At 41.6% G+C, this 15,282-nt stretch overlaps 1 non-coding gene across 1 annotated transcript; it reads right to left on the reverse strand.

The window, feature by feature from the left end:
- Positions 1-1,212: 1,212 nt before the first annotated feature.
- LOC120093928 (U6 spliceosomal RNA) lies at positions 1,213-1,318 on the reverse strand. Its single transcript, XR_015626296.1, has one exon. It is a non-coding gene; the product is annotated as a U6 spliceosomal RNA (small nuclear RNA).
- Between the last annotated feature and the right edge of the window lie 13,964 nt (positions 1,319-15,282).

A 15,282-nucleotide genomic window follows, 5' to 3' on the forward strand; every position in this document is an offset into this window, starting at 1 on the left:
TCCCTCTGATTCACATGTTTGAATGCTTAGCCTGTAGGGAGTGCCACTGTTAGGAGGTGTGGCCTTGTGTATTGGAGTAGGTGTGATCTTGTTGAAGGAAATAAGTCCTAGGGGGTGGGCTTTGGTGCCCAGGCTCCATAACTCACTGCTACCTGTGAATCCAGATGTAGAATTCCCAGCTCCTTCCCCAACAACATGTCTGCTTGTACCCACCATGCTTCCTGCCATGATAATAATGGACTAAACCTCTGAAACTGTAAGCCAGCCCCTCTTATGAAGTTTTCCTTCATAAGAGTTGCCTTGGTCATGGGGTCTCTTCACAATAATAGAAAGCCTAACTAAGATAGTCTACCAGTTTCTTCTTCTTGTCTTCTGCTCTCCCAGCAAGTTGGAGTGCCCACAGGGGTGGTTTCTGCTTACCGTTCCCCTGTAGTAACCATTCATGCTGCCTCAAGGCCAGCCTCTAAGAAACTTTGATTCAGATATTTGCTCCAGTGTTTCCCTTGTACCTGCCAAGAGTCACTGACTGGTATTTCTGAACCAGAAAGCCAAAGTCTTGACTTAACATTAGGTAAGGCTCTAGGTTCAATGCCCAGAATTACAAAGCAAACCAACCAAACAAACAAAACAGCAAGCAATGTTACCTTCCAGTTCTACTCAAGCAAGTATGGGGCCCAAGGATTGAAGTTTCTTGGGTGACTTAGAAACTGCATGGCTCAGGGCCATATTTTGAGAATTACTATGTTAAACCACTCATCTAAGAAATACCAATGTTCGTCCGTGAATTAGCAGTAGAGGGTGAGCCACACCAAGAATCAAATTAAGAGAAAGCCTGTCAGACTGGAGACATAGCTCAGTGGTTAAGAGCCCTGACTGCTCTTCCAGAGGTCCTGAGTTCAATTCCCAGCAACCACATGGTGGCTCACAACCATCTGTAAAGAGATCTGATGTCCTCTTCTGGTGTATCTGAAGACAGCTACAGTGTACTTATATATAATAAATGAATAAATCTTGAGAGAGAGAGAGAGAGAGAGAGAGAGAGAGAGAGAGCCTGCCAATAGTCAAACAGTCCTAAATTTATATATATATAGTGCTGCTGGGCTCCAGTGGGCAACCCACAGGGTCATCTCTTCCTACAGGGAAATCCAGGAAATCAACTCCTTAGAAACCATCCAGACCAATGCCTTCTAAATTATGATTTCAATAGAAAAGAACACTAGGGGATGATTCAGGGATCTGTATGCTATCCTTGCACAGGTCCCATGCTAACCATCTCTCTATCCTTCCAGTTGTGGTATAGGAAGCTTGTTTTGTCCTCAGCCTCCCTCTGGTTATACTAGACCATGATGTGATCAGCCTATTTCCAGACCAGAAACCCAAGAGGCTCACATCATTACAGCTCAGGATCTGATCGTGCGCTAGGTAGTGTTACAGGAGTCAAACAATTGGGAGACACACTTTAGAGTTAGTCTCGCAAATTTGGCAGGAAACTGGATCTATAAGCAAATGCATACACCCATCAAGGCATAGAAGATGGTCTATGAGCTGTTTTAATAAGAGATAAAACTTGAAATAAGACATGATGGGTGCAATTGCTTACTGAAACATGAAGATGCAGCCAGAATCCTGGAGAAGTGTCAATGCAAAATTAGGAAAAGTAAATAAGCTCAAGTAAGAAATAACATTTCATCTAGAACTCAAAGGAGAAATTTCACCATAGATTCTGATATTAACTGAAATCGAACTGACCATATCCCATGGAGACACTTGACCCTAAAATCAATCCCTCACAAGGAAAAAAAAATGATCACAGAAATAAACTTCATCTGTCAGGATACATGGACAGTTACGAAGGAAAAGTGATGTCACTCAAAATGACCCTTTATGAGACCTGATCTCAAGTTGTCCCATTCGATCTTTCAAATTCTACTTTATGATTTCTTTCTCATAATTAACAAATGTTACCCAGCAACCTCTATGTGCTGCATGGTGTGATAGCTGTAGTTGTTTCCAATGTGAAGAATAGAAGTCCCGCCTTTCAGGAGCTCCCAGCCGCCTTCTGTTTTACCCGCCTGTTTTGCCAGGAGAGAACTACTAGGAACTTCTGTGGCCTAACAGGCCCAATTCCCTGCTAAAATGTCTCCCCTAGAAGGGTGGATTTGATCAGTCTTATTCACCTTTGTATTTGTGAAACACAGGTCTACTGATTAACTGTAAGTTTGAAAACAACCTAGAGGTTGATATGCAGGAGAAAATCTAAACGAGGAGTGAGCTAACACCATGAACTATTAAGCAGCGATAGAAGAATTAACAGTTAAAAAGGTCTAACAGACTAACTGACTAGCATATCCTGGAGTTGGGCTTCTCTTCGTCTTCATACTAAGCATTCTCTCCAATTGGGATGCACCTTCCTCCCTTCACTAGCGATGTCCCTATCACATTAAAGCTCACTTGCAGCAGTTCATCATCTAAGCAGTGACAAGATGTCTATGTCCTCCTGCAATCGATCTCTTTCAGAAGCGTGCCTGGGAAATTCCCACGCCTAAGCCGCCATCTTTGCTCTCAGGGCTCCCAGGCTGATTGCAAACAGCAGCCATCTGTCCTAGGCTGAAGACATTTTCCCGAAGCTGGGGAGGACCAGGCAGGCAGCAGGCAGGTGTGCTAGCTTTCCCCAGAACAGAGCCAGGCCCAAAGCTGGTAGGGGTTAGTGAATAAACACCAGTTTCTTTACTCCTCGGGCAAAGTAGCTCTCCCACTGCGTCCATATCACTTCCTGCCTTCCTAAGGGATTAAACTCACAGTTACGGAAATGGCTTCTCAATGGCTCTACTGGCCGCCTGCATAGTGCTCACTTTTGGATAATGTTACCTTCCCACACTCTGCAAACCAAACACTTTATCTGGGCAACCTTTCCCCTGCTGTGACAAACCTCAAACTTTACACCATGGTCTTCTGTGACTGTCTTGACTCTCCTGAATAAACTACACACTCCTAAGGAGAGAGAACACTTAACGACTACGTTTCTTATACAACAAGTACTTGGAAAAGACTAGATTTGGGTGGTCAAGGTGGCTGAGGGGGTAAAAGTGCTTGCTATGCAATCCCAGAGAATCAAGTTTGGTCCCAGAACCAAAGTAAAACAGACCACTGACACCACACAGTTGACTTCTGACCACTACATGTGCTTGGTGGTGTGGACACTCCCTCACTAATAATAATAATGAGAATCAATAACGTTTCAAAAGAGAAAAAAAAAAAAAACCCTAGATTCAATCAAATTGAGAATCCTTAAAAGAAAAACAATCTTCATTCCTCACACCCAAATAAACAGCTGTGTTTCCTGTGGCCCTGAGTAAATCAAATTATCGAAGCAAGGTTTTATGAATTGTAATTATATACAAGCTCAGAAAATTCATAAGCTGCTCTCCCAAGTTTAAATTGAGGCTTAAAGTTGAAACAATATGCCAAACACATTTTAGCACTTTCTGGTTGGAAAGATAATTCAACATCTATTTAGGAAACTAAAGGAACTGACGCTGGCTCACATCTCATACCCTTAGCATAGTATCGAGGACTCCCTTTGCAGCTTCATCGTTCACTGTATTTCTTCTTTGCTGTGAACAGGGTAGTGCAATCTTCCTGCAAATCATACGCCATTCAAATTAACCATACTCGTTTAAAACAGAAACACAATGTCACAGATTTTTTTTATTTCATTAGATAAATTGGCATGCTTTAATATGAGCAGTAAGAGAAATATTACAAGTCAGCATTCTACACCTAAACTTCCCTCCCTCTCCAATATTACTCTATTAGCTCAGAATCATCGTTAAGAAAATGTACTCAAACACATAGGACGTGGTGCACACGGCATGAGTTGGAATAACGTCTTAAATGCTCTTCAAATTTGTTTTCAACAACTAATCCTGTGGCTTATGTCTTAAAGACAGTTGTCTACAAAGCTCAAAAGCAGGGTATTGACTTTATGCTACGTAAAATCCTAGGTAGGTGAATCCCAGGCATTACTCATTTATGAAATTATGCAAGTGCTATTTTTCAATATTTTAGATGTGTCTGTGTGAATGAGCATTTTACCTGCATGCATGTATGTGCACCAGGTGTGTGCCTGGTACCCACAGAGAACAGAAGAGAAGGTTCTAGAACTTGAGTTACAGATGCTTGTGAACCAGCATATGGGTGCTGAGGGAACTGTGTCCTCCTCAAGGCAGTCAACTCTCTGAACTCCAGAGCCACCGCTCCAGCACCAAACAGTATTGATTTCTGGTAAAAAAAAAAAAAAAAAAGCAGCCAATGCTGAGAAGCAACAGGAAAACTAAAACACCAAAAGCATTCTAATTAAGGGAAAAACATTACTAAAATTAAAAAAAAAATCAGAGGGGCTGGAGAGATGGCTCAGCGGTTAAGAGCACTGACTGCTCTTCCAGAGGTCCTGAGTTCGATTCCCAGCAACCACATGGTGGTTCACAGCCATCTGTAATAAGATCTGGTGCCTTCATCTGTCATATATATGCAGAACACTGTGTATGTAATAAATAAATAGATCTAAAAAAAATTAAAAAAAAAAAAAAAAAAATCAGACTTTTTTACCTCTTAAATTGCAGGTTTGCAAGTTGAATATAGAACCTTAAACAAGTGATCTACCCAGGCATGCATATGTATGTATGTATGTATATATATATATATATGTATATATATATATATATATATATATACATATATATATATATAAAATCATTGGTCACATAACAATGTTTATTTCTTTCATTCAACGATGCACCACATATACAATGATAAATGGTGCTCTAATTAAATTACCTGATGACATTGTAGCTGTCATACTTTGCTCTTTACCATGTGCATGCAATGAAACTCCCAACTATGTTCTCCTCCAAGTATGACCTAACCATTAAATAAAACATGACTTATCTATCAAATGAGCTACGATATACATGCTTCTTTCTTTTTTGGCATTGCACACATGCTTTCTTAGCATCCATTCCCTCTTTAAACCTTTATACTCCAAGACTAGATGGAAAGGCAAACATTTTTTTTTTTTAAGATTTATTTATTTACTCTATATAAGTACACTGTAGTTGTCTTCAGACGCACCAGAAGATCTCATTACAGATGGTTGTGAGCCACCATGTGGTTGCTGGGATTTGAACTCAGGACCTCTGGAAGAGCAGTCAGTGCTCTTAACCACTGAGCCATCTCTCCAGCTCCGGCAAACATTTTTCAAGACTCCCTTGAAGCCTAAGTTCCGTATGTAACCTGTTCTCATCTAGGCCTACTCTGATATACACTTAGAGGGCAGTGAGAGCATAAAGAGTTGATTATGATCAGAGACAGAAGATCACCAGTAGCTAAAGTGGAAGACCCATTGTCTAGATCTGGCAGAATAGATAATGACAGTCTGGCATGCACAGCAGTATCATCCTGGGGCTGGGCACTGATGGCTTTCTTCATCTCCCAGTGTAGCCCTGACTGGTCTAGAACTTGCTATGTAGACCAGGCTGACCTAGAACTCACACAGATCTGCATGCTTCTGCTTCTCAAGTACTGGGGTTAAGGGTGTGTGCCACCCTGCCCGAACCACCATTTGCTTTCTTATTTACAGTAATTCCATGATTTACAACCTTGGTAGATTCATGTGAGTATATGTCCTTATCAAAAACACATGAACATTATATATATATATATATATATATATATATATATATATATATATATATATATATTTGGTACTAGTAGTTGAACTATAGAATTTAAAAGCCAAGTAGAACTTTAGCAATAAACTATTTAAATTAATCTCAAACCAAGTTGATAAATTTCCGAAACTTCCATAAATAGAGGCAGAGGCCAAACAACATATGGTCCTCTTATTCTGGCTCTACATAAAGAATTTATAGCATCCTTATGCCCAAAGAGGAGGCGAGACAAATATGGCCAGCCGGCTATGCTCCCAATTACACTTGGGCATTTTTTGTGTTAGCCTAATGCGTTCATCTGTTGCCTTGCTGGCTTAGTCAGAATCTGATTCTTTTATAATGAGTTTACATCCACGGTATCCTCTGCCCCCACAGTAGAGGCCCTATTTCCCTGACTGATGCCTACCTAGCCTGCTGCCTGGTTCCTCTACTCTTAGTCTTCATTGCTAAATAGCACAATATACAGAGGTGTCTGAAGGATGTAGGTCTAATGCTCCAGTTTCTAGAAGATAGGTTTGCAAGAAGGCAGAGCTCTACAATAAGTTCTCTGAGCTAAGAGGAACCTAGCTTTTTTCTTTTTTTAAAGTTCTTCCCATTTGACATTAAAGAACCATTGTTGAAAGGATTTAATAGTGGAAAGAATGTGGTACTGGATCCAAACTGGACTTAAATCCCTGCCCTGCCCTTTATTTACTATGTGAGCTCAGAGAACTTATTCAATATCTCACCCTTTTACATAAAATTATAAACTTGCAAGACCATGCAAAGGACCATGAAAAATATTCCTACAATGCTGGACATGCAAAACAACATTTAAAGAATCGTTATGGGGTTGGGGATTTAGCTCAGTGGTAGAGTGCTTGCCTAGCAAGCGCAAGGCCCTGGGTTCGGTCCCCAGCTCCAAAAAAAAGAAAAGAAAAGAAAAAAAAAAAGAATCGTTATGGCAATTTTGTTGAAATATTGTTGACTTGAGGCACAGCCAATGGTGAGTTTCTCATTATGACTTTACAGCTGATAGAGTAGGTCATAAAAAGGTTCCAAGATAGCCAACACTCTCTCACAGAAGACCCAACAGGCTTGGGATGTGTTGGATGTTGTAAGGAGGGTTCCAGGGACCCAGGGAGTTATAAAAGAGATAATTACTGAAGGTTTGTTTTTGTCATTCATGTTACTCTCTTGGGAGTGTGTTAGTTATTAGAAGATTAGGTTCCTGATTTTTTTTTTTTTTAAATGAGCCCAGGTTTGGACACTCTCCTCCCAACTTCTCTCTCACCTTCTCTTGCCCTCAGCCCTCTGCAGAAGGGCCCTTTACCTTGGAATCCCAGCCTCCAGACCTATGAGAAATTCATCTCTGTCTTGTTTGTTGTTGTTTATAAATTGCTATGCCTTGGACATCCTGCTACAAAATCAGAGAATGAACAAAGCCAATTCCACCCTTGGAATCCAGTGTGTTGGTCTCCCTAAAGGGCTTCAAACTATGTAAATGAAGTGAAAGTATGGACAAGAAATAAAAAACCCAAGTATGTCAACAGATAACATTAAGAATTGGCAATAGTGCCCCGGTGGTGGTGGCATCACCAATCCCAGCACTCGGGAGCCAAAGGCAGGGGAATCTATGAGTTCGAGGTCAGCCTGGTCTACAGAGCGAGTTCTAGGACAGCCAGGGGTACACAGAGAATTCCTATCTCAAAAAAACAAAAACAACAGCAACAGAACTAACAAAAAAAAAAAAAATCCCCATAAAAAGAATTGGGAATGGGACTGACATCAACTTACACCAGCAGTTCTCAGTCTGAAGGTAGCAACCCCAGGGAGGGGAGTGTCACACATCAGATATTTACATTACAATTCATAACAGTAGCAGAATTACAGTTATAAATGAGCAATGGAATAATTTTATGGTTAGGGGTCAGTCAGCAAAACAGGAAGAATCGTATTAAAAGGTCCCAGCATTAGGAAAGTTGAGAACTACTGTCCCACCCTTTGTCTAGTAACATTTGAAGTAAACTCTAAGTCTGTAGTTTTTTTGATCACATAATTACACAATTTATAGGAGGCCATTTTTTTTAAGCATTAAATTTTCCTTATGATGTGAGGGCTGTGGAGATATGACAGATTTTATGTTCTTTTACCAGGAAAGGTTCGTTTTACAAATGACTTTTAATCCCATGCGTGAAAATTGTACAAAAATCCCTGAGGGCATATGCCCTAGACAATACAGTATCTATTAATTACATAATTCATTATTGTTTCTAAAATTGAGTCAGCTTTCCCTATCTCTTTTCCCACAGAAACCACACACACACACACACACACACACACACACACACACACACACACACTTTTCAGTGACCCCAGATATATGGAAAAATCTCATTACTTACATTTAAAATGAAACATATACCTATAAGTTGATTTTAAAATTCGGAGTTACAATGATTCTTCTAGTATTTTCCTGAGTGGGGGAAAAATACTTTTTGTGATAAGACCTACTGCATAGTCTAAAAGATTTTTTTTCTTAAAAATTAGTATAAATGAATGCTTTTATTTAATCTTAGCATAAACAAAAAATATAGTATAAAAGGAAATAAAGAGATTTTCTTTTCCTCTGGCTATTTGGGGCTGGACAGATGACTAAGAGAAAATCACTGGCTACTGTTCTAGAGGACCTGCCTCTGATTTCTAGAAGCCACATGGTGACTTTCAAACATCTGTAACTCCAGTTCCAGAGGACCCATCGCTCTCCTCTTGGCCTCTGGAGGTATCAGGTATGCATGTGATACAAAGATATTCATGCAGCCCAAACACCCATAAAATAAATAAAATAAAATAGTTAAAATACTCCTGGTGTTTCTAGTAATAAGTAAGATAATAATTATTTGCTATGGTTTCTAATGTCCTCGATCCTTCACAGCACAAATCTTTTAGGGGAAGGCATATATTTCCCAGTGGTTGGAATTTATTCCCATGTCTCATTAGAACAATATTTAAAGACAGATGTTAAGACGTGTGTGAAACTTCGGAAGAGTGTGTACATTCAATCATATTTACTCATTGTTGTTAAAGAGCAAGAGAGTCGAGTAGAGGGAAGATTGAAAAACCACAACTAGTTTGGTAGCTAGGAACTCTGATGGCCACAACAAAGGGCCCAAGGTCTCCCCCAAGGTCACTGAAGCATTAACCAGGGATTAAATCATTTTGTTTATCAGGACTGTCGGATCGTCCAAGCTCAGTCTTCTTTGGTGACTAAGGACTTTCACTTCTCAGTCCCCATTAGTCAGGGGTCTCTGTTCCTCACTATGTGAACCCTCCTTAAGGTACCTGAGTGTCTTCCTAACATGGACAGTCATCTCCATGACATGTAAGTACATGTAAGAAGCATGGTCAATCACTAAGCAAGGCAAGGCATGATGAACCACCAAGTTCTGTGTTCACCCATTAGTACCCCTTCCTTCTTTTTAATTGAAACATTTCTGGGGGGACAACTGGCCATGCCCAAAGGTATTTCTGTCTACCATGATGGTATGAAAATCGAGTGTGTTCAGATGTGTTTCTGTCAGCCATCTTTATGATGCAGGCTGACCATGCCCAAGAGTCTTCTTGTCTGACATTTAACCTTCTAAATATGTGTTCCATGCCAGTCGGCTAAGCATACCCCAAAATGTGTCTTTCCTGTTTAAACTTCCTTAAACTGAGCAAGCTCAGGAGTGTGCCTACCCTATGGCATGTTTCCATGTGAGTGTATAAAGGTTATCTGAATAAAATCCCCACCCTTCCTCTATTGAGAAGTGGTGTTTGGAATGAGATGATTCCCTCATAGGTTCATATATTTGCACGTCTAGACCTTAGTTGATGAGCTTTTAAGGGAAGGATTAAGATGTATGGCCTTGTTGGAGAGGGTGTGGTCTTTTGGGGGGAGGTGTGTGATAATGAGTTTGAGGTTTGACTCCAGGCCCCTCCCCTCTCTCCCTGCTGCCTGCAGACCATAATGCAAAGCTCTGAGCTACCACTCCAGCACCATGCCTTCATGCCTTTGAGCATGCTCTACACCATGATGACAATGGACTAAGCCTCTGGAACTATAAGCAAGCCCCAAGGAAATGCTTTCTTTTACAAGAGCTGTCATTACCGTGGTGTCTCTTCACAGCAATAGAACACTATGACAGAGACAGGGAGATTGTTCTGCAACTAACTTGCATGCTCTGCTCTATTGGCTTATTATAGGCGTTAAATCTTTTTCTTCCCTTTTGTTCACCAAGATACAAACCCAATGGATTCAGTTACACAATAGGGAGAAGAACTCTTTTGCTTCTTGTTTATCTTGAGGTCGCATCTCGCACATCCAAGCTGCCTTGAAATGCATGTATCTGAAGATGACTTTGAACTGATCCTCCTGCCTCTACTTCCCAGGCTTGTCCACCATGTCTAGCTATGAAGTACATTATTTATTTATTTATCTCAGAACTACATACTTTATTTTCTAGAAGCAAGTTATAAGAGAATGGGAATATTAAGTCTTACTTTTTAAAGGTAATGGTGTTGATGATGGATGTGGTTTCCAGCCACCACCATAAGTTAGTAAGGAACCTTTGCTTGAAGTCTCAGAAAACCCATGACGAAATGGACTAACTGACAGGAACTCATTGGCTGCCCTGATGAAGAGATACTGAAAGTAGGTAAACTTTTCGAGGAGTTGTTCTGAGCTCCATTCCTCTGTCTTCTGTGTAGACTCATTCTTGGGCTGGGTTTCTAGAGTTACGGCTCCCTAGCAAGCCATAAAAGCTCTAGATTCCTTTACACAACCAATACTTTTCAGGGAGCTTGGAGAGATTCCCTTTGCTCTCCATCCTCATCTAAACCAATGGCCAGGATGCACTGGTTGGTGGCACTGCTCCACCCTAAATGAGGTCTGTGGAATCATTTCCCTGAAACCATTCAGACCCTCAGTGGGTTGAGGGGAGTGGATATAGAGAAGAGACCCCAAATACCTAACATTTAGACTATAAGATAGACAGCGTTTTTGCTGTCCTGAAAAGAAACCCCAGACACACAGAAGTTGACAAGAAAGGGGACAGGGTTAAAGAATGCAAAATAAGCCAGGCCTGGTGGGAGATACCTGTTGTCCCGGCATTTGGTGAAATTGAGGCAGGAGGATCACTTAAGCCCAGAAATTTGCTACCACTCTGTATACTACAACAAGACATGTCTCAAAACCAAACCAAATCAGACAATAGCAGACGACAAACCCTCAAACAATCCAAGGAGCATTTATGAAGTGGCAAAGCCACCCATCCTCCCAAGCCCAAGGATGGTAAACATCAATTCTCAAGAAAACATAGGCAGACATTTTGAGATGAAGTGGATGAAGACTGAGGTAATGTTGTCAGGTGACTATGAATGTCAATGAGGAAGCCAATGCTGCCAATTGAAAAGACGAGAAAGTGACTCAAAATTCGAGGGCCTGAAACACAGGTGAAATGCGTTGCCTTCTCACATGTGTGGAGTTAGAAGAACTTAATTACAACAGCAACAATAACAAACTATGCACAGAGATGGGAAAGCCAGGGAACTCTTGTCTAATAGAAGGCATTAAAAAACCTGGTAAGAGACGATAATGACAAGAAAGGAGATTTGTACCACTGAGGAAGGCAAGTTAGAAAAGAAATCACGGATGAGGAAACAGGAGTCTGTGGCAGATTTAAAAACACAGGACCATGACGAGTAACAAGAATGAGATTCTTGGGGCTGGAGAGATGGCTCAGTGGTTAAGAGCACTGACTGCTCTTCCAGAGGTCCTGAGTTCAAATCCCAGCAACCACATGGTGGCTCACAACCATCTGTAATGAGATCTGATGCCCTCTTCTGGTGTGTCTGAAAACAACTACAAGTGTACTTATAGAATAAATAAATCTTTAAAAAAAAAAAAGAATGAGATTCTCTGCTCTCAGAATTTAAACATGGGGAGTGTGTTTTCTGTCAGAAAAACGCCTCAGTGAGCATCATGGCTTGCGAGAACCAGTTCAAACCTCCACCATTGCTACTTGCCTTAAGCCAAAGAGAGGCTGTGCTTGTTCGTTTGTTTGTTTGCTTGCTTGTTTGTTTTCTGTGCTGTCCATTAGCAAAGTAAGAACTTCCTGCTTTGTTTAGTATGGATAAAAAAAACCAAAACAACAACAACAACAAAAACCCTCCTTTCCATCTACTCTAACTGGAAAGAAGGCTTAGCCTTAAAATAAAGACGCTTTGAGTTTCTGTTCACAGCCATTTGATTGACAGCTTTTGAGGAAAGGTGCTAAGAAATGGAAACAATGCGACTATTTGAAAACTCTAAGCTTCAAGCACAAGGTTATAAAGAAACTCAGCCTTGGTTCAAGTTGCCTCAGGACACTGACCTTGACAGAGAATTTTGACTGAAAATTGGTTCCAGATATTGAAGAATCTGTTACAAAGGCACTGTGTGTTTTGAGTGGGAAACTCCTGAATGAAAACTCCTTCTAGACATTTTTTAACTTTCCATTTTGCCTTCAAGGTTGAAGGGGTCAAACAGACAAGGACTATGTGGCAGTAAGGAGGACTCATTCTTGGTCCACAAAGGCAAATTTTTCCAACTAGCCCTTCTCCAGGCACATAAATCTCTTTCTATTAAATTCTCCTAGTTGTTTTAGAGAACATTGAATACATTTCTGCTTCAAAACCTTTAAGAAGACATCATGACTGGTTAGCAGAAAACAACTTCTGTTTCTTCCTTAAACATCAAAAAAAAAAAAAAAGGATTTTATGATAACCCTTCCTAATATAGCAATTATTTAGCGAGTATTTACCTTGGGGCAGGAGCTTTGCTTGGTATTTTACATACAGCAAATCATTTGTTCTCCTGCAAGCTGCATAGTATTGTCTTACAGATGTGATGATTTGAATAAGACCGGCCTCCATAAACTCATATGTTCTAGTGTTTGGTCATGAGGAAGAGGCATGAGAAGGATTAGGAGGTATGGCCTTGGTGGAAGAAGTATGTCACTGGGGCTGATTTTATGGTTAGGAATCATCATAATATGAGGAACTGTATTAAAGGGTTGCAGTATTAGGAATGTTGAGAATCACTGCCTGTGAGGCTGTTTCAGAACCAAGCTGGCACACTTCAGAGCTGAAGGTTGAAACCACATGTTCTACTCAAAAACCACGCCTTTCCTTACCACCATTTCTATTTTAAATCTAAAAGAATGTACTCATGTTCACAACTGAAACTCAAGTTTAAACATTTAAGTAAGTAAACGACATTTTAAAATACTGATAGTTAAATACAAATACATTTTATAAAAAAACAAAATCAGTGTACACCAGTCCCAGATTTACTGAAATATATACAGAGACAACGGCACTACTTTTGTCCTAGGGTTTCTATTTCGGTGAAAAGACATCCTAACTCTCTTTTTTTTTTTTTTTTCCTGGTTCTTTTTTTTTTTTTTTTTTTGGTTCTTTTTTTCGGAGCTGGGGACCGAACCCAGGGCCTTGCGCTTCCTAGGCAAGCGCTCTACCACTGAGCTAAATCCCCAACCCCAACATCCTAACTCTTGTAAAGAAAAATATTTCATTGGAGCTGGCTTACAGTTTAGAGGTTTAGTCCATCATCATCATGGCAGAAAGCATGGCAGCATGCAGGCAGATGTAAGGCTGGAGAGGCAGCTGAGAGTTTTACATCTAAGCGGGCAGGCAACCAGAAGAAAGAGACACCACTGGACTTGTAGCTTCTGAAACCTCAAAACCCACCCAGAAAGACACACTTCCTCTAACGAGGCCACGCCTACTCCAACAAGGCCACACCTGTTGGTATTCTAACTTCCACCCCAACAGCTACCCCGCAACAGGCAGGTGTGCTCCGCCCCACAGTTGCCTGGCAACAGCCAGCTGTGCCTGACTATTTAAGGAGCTGTTTGCCTCCTCCCTTCTCTTGCTCTTTGCTCTCCTTTCTTCCCTGCTCTTACCCCCTTCCCCTTTGCTCCTTCTCCCCCCATTCCTCTCCCCTTCCCTCCGCGTGCTCATGGTCCGCCTCTACTTCTCCCCTCTTCTACTCTTCTTCTCTCATTAAACCTCTCCACGTGGCACCATGTTGGTTTGGTGTGTTCTGTCTGTACGCGAGCCGAGTTTTAAACCCCAACAAAGCCTACTAATAGTGCCACTCCCTGAGCCTATGGGGGCCATTTTCCTTCCAACCCACCACAACATTCCTAAATAGCTTTGCTTCACTTGAAAGGTTTGATTTTACAATATAGGGACAGAGAGTTTAGCAGAAAGGCAACAGGTCGGGTCCTGAGGCCCCTTCCACAAAGAGACTCTAGTTGACCTCAGGAGTTGCAGAAAAAGGACAATCGTTTGCTGGAAAACGTACCGGGAAGTACCCACTTCCTTCTGTGAAAACAAACCAGAGGCTCCTCTGGAAAGCACAGCAAGTTGCGGAGGTAAAGCCAACAGATTGGAATGGTGGAAGTAAGAATTGCTGGTATTTAGAAAAGCTCACAGCAATCTGGGGAGATGTCAATCACTACTTGCCGTGTTTTCACACAGTACTTGGTGGACAGAGAATCTGGCTGCAATTACGAGCTTATTCTGGATTAAGCCCAGCATACAACATAAAACAGTATCATAAGCTAGGCCTGTACTTTGTCACCAAACATACACCCCAGAAGAGCATTCCTTAACTCTGCCTACCCGCACCCACCCCAACAGGGCCTTTGACAACATAAGCGGGACATTTTCTTTTATTGTAGCAACGTGAGGGTACTGGCATCTAGCAGGTAAAGTCCTCTTAACCCCCACCAAAGAATCAACAAGCCTGTTAATAGCATGATGTTGCACCAGGATAAAAGGGATGATTGATTTGTGACAGAGGGGAGTAGTTTTAGTCGCTGCCTATTGGTGGTGGTGGTGGTGGGGAAGCATTCTTCAATACTAAATCTTAGGCCAACCCACTACTGATGACAGAGAAGTGGATCACCAGATGTCCTGGAATACAAACCAGATAGAGATGACATTAGTTTTCTTTTTGTCTAGAACAATATGTCACCTCGAGCCCCGATTTTAGGTCCTTTCTGCTGTCATCGCAGGCGAGGCCTCGCTAGGCTTTTCTGACAACTGAAAACAATTGCAAACTGAAACCCGAAGCCTTTTGGCGCCAGGGTTTCTGAGTGGGCTGTGGGTTTCTTCCCCCTCAGCAATGAGTGGTGGGGAAAGTAAAACACTTCGGGAATGAGGTGTTTTCATAACGTCATTTGTTTAGTCTAGATGTGGAATGTGGCTCTTTCACGACAGGAAAGCTGTGGATTCCAGAAGCTGGGATTCTAACCAGAGACTATCCTGCATCGGGGAATCCTGCACCCCCGGAGGCTAATAGATGACGTTTGCGCCACAGAGAGTGGCGGGAACCCCGTGGGGCGACACCCGGCCGGCCCTGAGTGCTCGGGAAGCTCCGGGGCCGGAGAGTGGGAGCAGCCGGGGATGGTAGGAGACTCCGACGCGCGGGAAGCCGCAGGAAGAGGCGGGATTCCGGTCTTTTGTC

The sequence above is a fragment of the Rattus norvegicus genome, chromosome 7 (genome assembly GCF_021556685.1).
Source record: "Rattus norvegicus strain SHRSP/BbbUtx chromosome 7, alternate assembly SHRSP_T2T, whole genome shotgun sequence".
Classification (NCBI taxonomy): domain Eukaryota; kingdom Metazoa; phylum Chordata; class Mammalia; order Rodentia; family Muridae; genus Rattus; species Rattus norvegicus.